This window comes from Eleutherodactylus coqui, chromosome 12 (genome assembly GCF_035609145.1).
Source record: "Eleutherodactylus coqui strain aEleCoq1 chromosome 12, aEleCoq1.hap1, whole genome shotgun sequence".
In the NCBI taxonomy this organism is placed as follows: Eukaryota; Metazoa; Chordata; class Amphibia; order Anura; family Eleutherodactylidae; genus Eleutherodactylus; species Eleutherodactylus coqui.
In genome coordinates, this window is record NC_089848.1 from 56332913 (window position 1) to 56342578 (window position 9666).

The window sequence follows — 9666 nt, forward strand, 5'->3', positions numbered from 1 at the left end:
GGAGTATAGCAAGAAGCAACACAGTTTGTTGACTATAGAGGCTGTAAACATTATGGCCAGAGCCACAGAAGAGTGCTAAGTCCGAGGACCAAGAAAATACTTGGAGGACTAAAGTAAGCGGGTTAGACAGAGTAGTAGAAACATCATACTGCTTAAGCATACCCAGGGGCATTACCACCGCCGCATCCATCTGTAGGCTGAAAGGTCCAAAGTTTTGTTGCTGTGTTGTGGTTCCTTTGCTGCCACTAAAGAACTTTTTTTTGCATGAAACCCATATTTCCCCTATCCAATACCCTGCAATCCAGCCAGAAAACCACCCAGCCATGTTACATTACCACTTGCTGTGCAGTGAATTACAATACAGTTCCACTGATTGCATGCCAAATTTCATGCAAATTGCATGCCAAATGCCAAGAGGTGTGCGGTTCTTAATAAACCTGCATATTTTACCCCAGCATACCTTGATTTAGGACCAGTGTATGGAATGCTGTCTTACTAAATATCCCCCTATGTCTACAGGTCCTGAATAGAGATAAGCGAGCGTACTCGTTAAGGCAAATTACTCGAGCGAGTATCGCCATTTTCGAGTACATGGCTGCTCGTCCGAAAAGATTCAGGGGCCGGCGGGGGTGAGTTGCAGGGGCGAGCGTGGGGGAGAGAGAGAGAGATCTCCCCCGCCGCCACCCCTGCCGGCCCCCGAATCTTTTTGGGCAAGCTGGCATGTACTCGAAAATGGCGATACTCGCTCGAGTAATTTACCTTAACAAGTATGCTCACTCATCTCTAGTCCTGACTACGCAGGGTTTGTTTGTAGTCTGTTACCATGGAGACATATACATCTGCCTAGGAGCTGCATGCTCAAAACTGCAGTCTCTTTTGCAAAGTTGCTTGCTTTATATATTTTTTTCCCTTCATTGGGGCAATAAAAATAGTTGCAAGTGACGACATACATACCCTTTAAGAAAGCAAACCAAAGCCCACAATGGAAATATCCCCCTGAAAATCTGAATGCTTGTTAACATCCTGTACCACCAGCCATAATAAAACATAATAGGAACACTTAGTTCAATATGCCTTAGCTAATGCTAAAATTTTAACAAAAGATCTAATGGTAATTCTTGCACACAACATCCCAGCCGAGCAGAACAGCTCGGTCAATGAACCTGTGCGGTATCTTTAAAATGCAAATATTGATGCATTGTTCTACTAGGTCTTATTTATCACAGAGAAGCAGATTTATATGACATCCTCTATATGCAATTGTAACCACAATTTACCATGTCAAACGTACTTGACTAAACAAAATGCCACTAAGTAGGCCATTCAAATCTGTTACTGTAATACAACGGTAATATTATGCAGGTAACACTTTCTTTATGCCACGAGTGCAGAGCGACATTTTGCTAAGTTTTTTTTTTTTTATTTTACCAAACATTTGTTTTCAAACTATATTGTTTTCTCAGTGCATCTGAATCAGCAGTATTTAAATACCCAGTATATCAGAACGGATACGCACACAACAAATACAGCAGGTGTTTAATTGTGGTTTAGGATCCGCATTGTTCACATTTTATAATCACAATTAAAATCAAACAATAACACCAAAGGAATTTCAGTACATGGCAATAATATTTAGCCATATAGTGGAATTGATAAGGATCCAAATATTTTCCTGCCTATTGTGGTAACCCTGTGGTGACTGATTGCTGCTATGCAGTCAACAAGCAGCTAAGAAATACTTAATTTTTTTATTTTATTTTTTCTTAAATTATCAATTTGTTTCATGGATATGAGAACAATGTAAACCCCAAGGAGAGAGCAATAGTTAGTGTGGTATTAAAACAGTTATATAACTAATAAAAACACTAAATCAACTTAGATATGCAGTAGTGTGTCATTTTCATTTTAATAAAAAGGGACATTATTCTCCTCTCAAAATTATAAAATTGTGTTTTTTAACTCCGTGCCAGGACAATCTGGAAGTGAAAAGTAATAAATCCACGGTTTCTAAAATTGCTGTTTGAGCCATTTCACTAATCTCCAGAAAGGTAAAAAGTAACAATGGAAATGCTTGCCAATATCAGTATTCTGCATTGGAGAATTTAAACAATTCAGCTGCTTCATGTTCTCGCTTTCTATTTGCAGCTGGGATGTGCATTCACTAATTTGCCTTGTTGGGTACATACTGTACATAACTAAATAAATACCGTAAGTCTGGGTAACCGTGTCGAAATGTTGCTGTTAAGGAAAACAAGTTGTTTGTCTCATAGCATTACACTCTTGGTAAAAAAAATAAATAAATAAAAAATCAAGCCCCTAGAAGTTGTCATTTTTTGGCAAAACTTGGCATGCAGTTACATCTCAGGCAGATATGCAAATGGGCAGAGTTGTGGTGGGATTAGATGAATGGTCTTGCCACCTGAGGTCCTAAAAGTGGTTCACCCTTGGCCTATAAAAGGCTCTTGGAGGCTCCTTGTGTGTAGTGACCTCTTCTTCTACTTGTGTAGAGCTTGTTGACCACTAGACGCCTTTACGACGCAATCAATGAAATTCCGCCCAGTTAACAGAGTTTGAGAGGAGGTGCATTATTGGAATGTGAGAAGCTGGATGGTCGTATCAACGAATTGCCAACGGCCTTGGCTGTTTTCAGCAGACTGTTAGGATGTGCTGGAACCAGTGCATATGTGAGGACATGCACACATGGCACCAGGCTCAGGATGCCCTTGACAGATCACCAGTAGGGAGGATCGCTTGATCATCCAATAAGCAACCATTTCATTGTCCACCAACCAGAGACAGGTGGCACCATTGTTACAGGCCTCTATGTCTGTCGGAATCATTTCTAGGTGCTTGGTTGAAGGACATTTGGTCTCTCGGTGCCCATTACATGTACTGCCTTTGACACCCACCCAGCATCACCTCCATTTGTGGTGTCGTGAATGACAAAACTGGACCGCTACGGATGGTCACTAAGAAGTTAAATGGGTTATATGGTTTGAACAATCCATTTTCAAATTCACTAATAGGGGCAGTCTGATTTAAAAGGGTTGTCCGAGTTGTGAGATCTCGGTACAACCCCTTCTCCATGCAGTAACATAAGAAATAATGATACACTTATCTCTACCTGCTCTGTGCTCGATCCCTTGCTCCGGTCTGTGTTTACAGCTGCAGTCCTGCCTGGTTTATGGGGCGTCATAGGGGCTACAGCCAGTAGCAGAGCTCAGCAATTGATTGCTGTGAGACCTCCACCAATTGCCTTTTAGCATCTATCCTATGTAAAGGTGATAAAAGTCTATTTTGATACAGCCCTTTTAATACGTGTAGCTGTTCCATCTATGACTTTGAACTGGATGAAATAAATACTTTTCTCCCAGCTTTTGGAGTGCTGATTCAGCTACCAGAAGAAGTAAATAGCAGATTATCACCATGCTCCATTTTGAATTTGAGATGTTGTTAATGCACAAAATGGGAACAGATGTTATTATTGGTCTGTATGATAGGTTAGTTTAGTTTAGTTGGGCTGGCGAATCAGATTTTTATAAGCCACCTTGTCAGCACTAGTGAGACCTGCATAAATGGACAGGCCCACATACCTTACAGGGTCCATGGCAATCTAGCGAAATATCTTCTACACTTATGAAGCCAAAGGGAGTTGACTGCGACCCGCTATGACTTTATAACATAAAGACTTACATATATGTGGACCTGCCACTGCACTAAATCATACATGCTTTTCCTTAGGCCTCATGTCCACAGGCGGGTCGAATAGCATGGGCAGGAGCCCGCAGCGGAATCCCACCCTGCCTGCGGCCCAAGAACGTTACTTTACCTGTCTGTGCGGGTCTTCTGCGTCTCAACTGGATCTTCTTTCTTCTGCACAGCGGATGTGTTCCGGGACACCGCCGCACATGTGCAGTAGGAGTTTTTCTTTTTCAAACTCCTACTTTCCCGCGAGTGTGCCGCGGATCAGACGGCTTCCATTAACTTCAATGGAAGCCATCAGTGTGGGATCTGCGCAAAAATGGAGCATGCTGTGATTTATTTTCTGGACCAAAAGGTCCACAAAACAAATCTGCATGCTTAAATTAATTTGCAGGTGCCCATGATTCCCTATTGGTGGCTTGATTTGCAGATTTCCTGCGCAGTGTCTCCACCACTCTTGTGCACACTGATGCCCACCACTGTAGTCCAGGATTCGTTCAGAAGTCTGGTGCCATTCATCATTACATCATTTACATTGCCAATCGTTAGTCTCTCGGTTGTCAGATGCCGTTCATGCACTTATGAAACTAGCGACTGACTAAATAATAAATATTATATATATAAAAATTATATATATAATTTTTCTTGTATTTGCAAAGTTTCCAAAAAAAGTTGTCCAAAAAATAATTTTAAAAAACCTCCATACTACTAAACAATTAAAATAACCAGGACAGCGAGCTTATATTAATGTGTAAACCTGGTGGTATAATTATGTCTGTCAGAATAAAACATTATTGTATTTAAAATACCCCAAAACCCACTGAAACCAATTAAAAAGATGTGAAAACAGAAAAATATTGTCACTGACTCAAATCGAAGATAGTATATGTTGAACTCCTAGGTGGACATATGTAGATTTTGGTATTCAAAGAAAATAAACCTGTTTCCAGGTGGCTTAGACATTTAAATCAATATATTAGCTATACATATAAATGTACTGACTAATGAATTCTCTTATGCATATAAATTCATGAAGTGTTTTCTGAGAAAGTTTTTTATTTTACTCTCTAAAAATTATCCATAGTTTTGCTACCAGGCAGAATGTGCATTGGAATGTAATACAAACCATAGAGCAGCTTCAAGGATATTTCCTGTTTTTGGTCATACCTCTAGTACAAATAAAATTGAGCTCCTATTAAACAGTATTATTTTAAAGGGCTACTCTGGTAATTGTATTTTCATTTGTGATGTAGCTCCTCCCCCCAGTACCAGGAAGTCGGTTAGTTGGTTAGTTATTTCTTTCTATTTGAAATTCCTGACCTCTTCCTCCTCATATAGTCATGTGATCTCAAATCTGACCTCCTGAGATTTAATTGAGGTTATGCTGTCTGAAACTAGTCAATTTCTCAGTGTATGTGTGTGTGTGCAATGCTATTACATGGACCCTACCACAGAAGCTGTCTAGAAGGGGACACATGTATTCCTACCTTAGTTACTGATGATGATCACACAGCTCCTGTCATGCAGTTAAAATAGAGGAGATCACAGCTCATCCTCCTGACTGTAGCTTATTTCGAAGAATATAGAAGCTAATAATAATTAAATGGTTCTCCTAGCAGGTAGAAATGGTATAACCTCTAGCTAATGCTCTGCTGATGCATTATGTGATTGGTGTGAAGGTGAAACCATAAAATCTCAACATGAATATGGTGGCTGATAAGCATCAAACAGGAGGCTGCACTGCATGGAAGTGGCTTCACTACACAGGGTAAAACTTGAGAGCATGTCAGGCAATCAGGTGGGGGGGATAGGGATTGAAAAAAAGTGTTTTCACGGGAGTGGCCCCTTAAAATTTCATTTTACCCTGTCTTATGATTGTTCTTTTCAACACTGTGATGTTATGTGAAGAATGGATAGCCACTCTAAGTGGAGGATTCAGCATTGTCGTCTTACAGAGTGCATATGAGCTGTCATATGGTCATTCTCACTTCAAGCACCTCCCTCGACTGCACTTATTATCCTCAACATAGCTCAATCAATGATTGGCATGGGTCCACCAATTGGGACCCCCAGCGGTCACCTGTTATTTAGGCCACTGTCAGTGTGTACAGAGCCATACACTTGGCAGCGACTCAAGTTGGTATGGCAGGCACTGTTCCCACGGGCTATCACTGGTTAATGCTGTATTCCCAGAGGTGCAAAATGCTGGAAACGAAGAGAAACATGCCCAAACAGCCAAAAAGAGACCTATTGATCTCCATTTCAGCAGATTTCTACAATAGTAGATATAGCTTCTTTCCAGGAAGTCTGTCCCATTCCATTTTCAAGATTTTTAGATGTAAACCATCATGGAATCCCTGGATGGGAAGTGAAATGTGATGTGAACAGACCCTGATAGGCTGAATTAGATGGATGTATTTATTTTAGCCTTACAAATTATATTTCTATGTATGACTTTCGGCGTGGCACTGTCATAGTATGCCACCTACTAATGTTGTCATCCAACCTCAATATCCAACCTCCATGCTACTTTTGGTAAATGGCTGAAAATACCTCCATGTTCCAAAACATCCAGGGGAATCTCTAGAGATACCAATGACAATCACTATTTCCCTATGACACTTGCAGTTTATCACAACACACATCATTTACTGTTTTGGCTTTCTTTAAACTGTCTTTGTTAAACATTTTTATGAAGATTTCTTGCATTCCATTTTGCAAGTTTTTCTATCAAATTTCATGCATGCAAACAATAAATATTAAGCATTCAAAATGAAACACCCTTGTATGGTTGCTTGTGAATATTTGCAGATCGCATGTTAGAACAACATAACTTTAGGCAATGCAAAATATTAATATATACAACTGTAAGTGCTAGAACAACATAAGGGTAGGCTCACACATGCGATTTGTAGTATAGGCTGCAGACAATATTCATTACAGAATCTTATGAATCGTTGTGCTTTATGCTGAATGCAACAAATTATTAAATAGTAACTATGTTTTATTCATTGCAAATGGGGGAACGGAACAATGCCTCTACAGCACCACCTATTGGAAAGCAGCTTTCCTGCAAGTCAATGGCAGGCCTTTTAATAAGCCTCGTAACAATGACTGGAAATATAAGCCAAAGCTCAAAGCTTCTCCAGAAGGAAAAGATAAACCACGCACAGACAGACTGTTTCAAGGTTTTCATTAGTGCGCAGTAGGCCTCTGGCTTGGCTAGGTGTGCTTATAGATGTGGGTCAGAAAGGGTCTAGTTTTTCCTTAGGAAAAGCACCTAATGAAATGCCTTATAAGGCCATGTAAGGCCTCCTCTGAGAAATTTATGCTAATGGGAAGATGGAACAATGCCTCTATATGGCATTACAAGTCTCTGGGCTTTAGCTTACATTCTCAGTCATTGTTACAAGACTTATTTAAAGGTCTGACATTGACTTGCAGGAATGCTTCTTTTGAATAGGTGGCGCTGTAAAGGCACTGTTCCATCTTGCCATTTGCATAAATTCCCCAGAGGAGCATGCATGGCCTTATAAGTCCCCTCATTAAGTGTTCTCCCTAAGGAGAAACCATACCCTTCCTGACCTATAATATATTGAGTATGTTAATATTCTATTTCCTTGCAGGTCTTATCCAACACGTACAATTAAAGTGGTATAGTGATAGAATTTAATAACATGCAACCAAAAGTGTCATATGGATTGTATTAATAAGAGTATAGCATTTGCAATTCTTCTGGGACCATTTGTTCTTCCCATTGGTAAGGATTCCCTCAACTGGATTCTCAATAATGTTACCATTATGGCATATTAACATAGTAGGTTAGGCTGAAGGGAGACAATGTCCATCTAGTTTAGCCTGTTTTCTCCCCTCTTGTTGATCCAGAGGAAGGAAAAAAAATGAGGAAGAAGCTAATTAGCCCATTTGGGGGGGAAAAAAATTATTCCCAACTACATAATGGCAGACAGAATAATAGACAGAATAATCCCTTTGAAAGTTTCTACCTGATTCCAAGATCCTGATCAACAACCCCGCTGGTTATTTAATGTCTATATCCTGTATTATCATAGCGCTCTAGGAATGCATCTAGTCCACTCTTAAACTCCTTGATCGATTTTGCCATCACAACATCCTCAGGCAGAGAGTTCCACAGTCTCACTGCTCTTACAGTAAAGAACCCCCTTCTATGTTGGTGATGAAACCTTCTTTCCTCTAACGGTAGAGGATGCCCTCTGATTACTGTCACAGTCCTGGGTATAAACAGATCATGAGAGAAATCCCTGTATTGTCCCTTAATGTATTTTTTACATAGTTATTTGATCACCCCTTTGCGGTCTTTTTTTCAGGGTGAATTATCCCTATTTGGATAGCCTTTCTGCGTATTCCAGTCCTCCCATTCCGTTTATTAATCTTGTTGCTCTTCTTTGAATCCCCTCAAGCACTGTAACATCTTTCCTGAGCACCGTTGTGAGGCCTGACAAGTGCCTTATATAGTGGGAGAATAATGTCTGACTGGTATACCATTAAAGTGGTTGTCCAACCCCATAATATTTTCTTACGAACAGCTGATAATCGTAAAAAAAAAAAAAGAGTGATATTCACCTGACCAATCCCCTCTCTGCCACTTTTGTTCTGATGCTTTTTAAGTCCTCCAATGGTCTCTGCTCACCTGGCTCCAGTGATATGCCAATGCAATATTAGAAAGATGCAGCTAATCATTGGCTGCCAACACCACTAAGGTCACCGTTGAGGCTAGCGATTGACTGTGGCAGTCATATGTTGTGTAAACATGTCATCGCTGGAGGTGAGCAGAGACTGGTGGCGATGCGAGGAAGTGGCAAAAGTTGAGTGGTAAGGGATTGATAAGATGAGTACTACTCTGTTAATTTATAGCATTGTAAACTGTTGGTAAAAAATGTCATGGCACTGAACAACGTCTTAAAAATGTATAATGGGGAATTAATCCACAGTGAATTGGTAGAGTAATGTTGATGAATGTGGGCATGTATTAACATACAAAAAGAAAAGCAAAAAAATGGCGCAACACACCTAGTCAAAAAATGTTACAACAGGGGAATTACCTGATTCTTCTCTATTAATTTTGTTAAAAACAGCCAGTCTTAACACATTTCAGAAAGGTCTGTAAGAATGCGGGAGATGTATAAAGATGAGTCTGCCGCCGCACTGTGTAGAAGAATCATGGCGGCAGACTCATCTTTATACATCTCCCGCACTCTTACAGCTGTTTCTGAAGAAGGGTCTGTGTCCCCAAAACACATTAAGGGCTTAGTCAGACGGGCGTTTTTTCGTGCGATTTGCGCATGCGCATGCGTCCGGCGATTTTATAAAACCATTGCTTTGCAATGGTATCGGAATGTGAGCGCTTTTTATGCACTCGTCCGATAAATTATAGAACAGAAATCGCAGATCGCACCTATCTGCGATCTGCGATTCCTGTTCTCTTCTCTATATGCGCTCAATGGGGCCGGCGGCAGCAGCGCCGACCCTATTGAGAACATATAGAAGACAAATCATTCTCCTCTGCCACAGCTGTAACAGCTGTGGCAGAGAAGAACGATGTTTGCCCATTGAATTCAATGGAGCCGGCAATACAGCCGGCTCCATTGAAAGCAATGGGCTGCCGGCGAGCGCGGGATGAATTGTCGGGAAGGGCTTAAATATATAAGCTCTTCCCTGCAATTCATCCAGAAATGTGTAAAAATAAAAAAATATATATATACTCACCTGGTCCCGGCAGACGGAGTTCAGCCGCGGCCGGCGGCAGTTCTCCTGAACTGCTCTCTGTAGTATTCAGCAGCCGGGGATTTAAAATCCCCGCCTGCTGAATGAGCTGCCTCTGATTGGTCACAGCCTGATCAATCAGAGGCAGCTCTCACTCACACCCATTCATGAATTTATGAATGGGTGAGTGAGTGCTGCCTCTGATTGGCTCAGCGCAGGGAC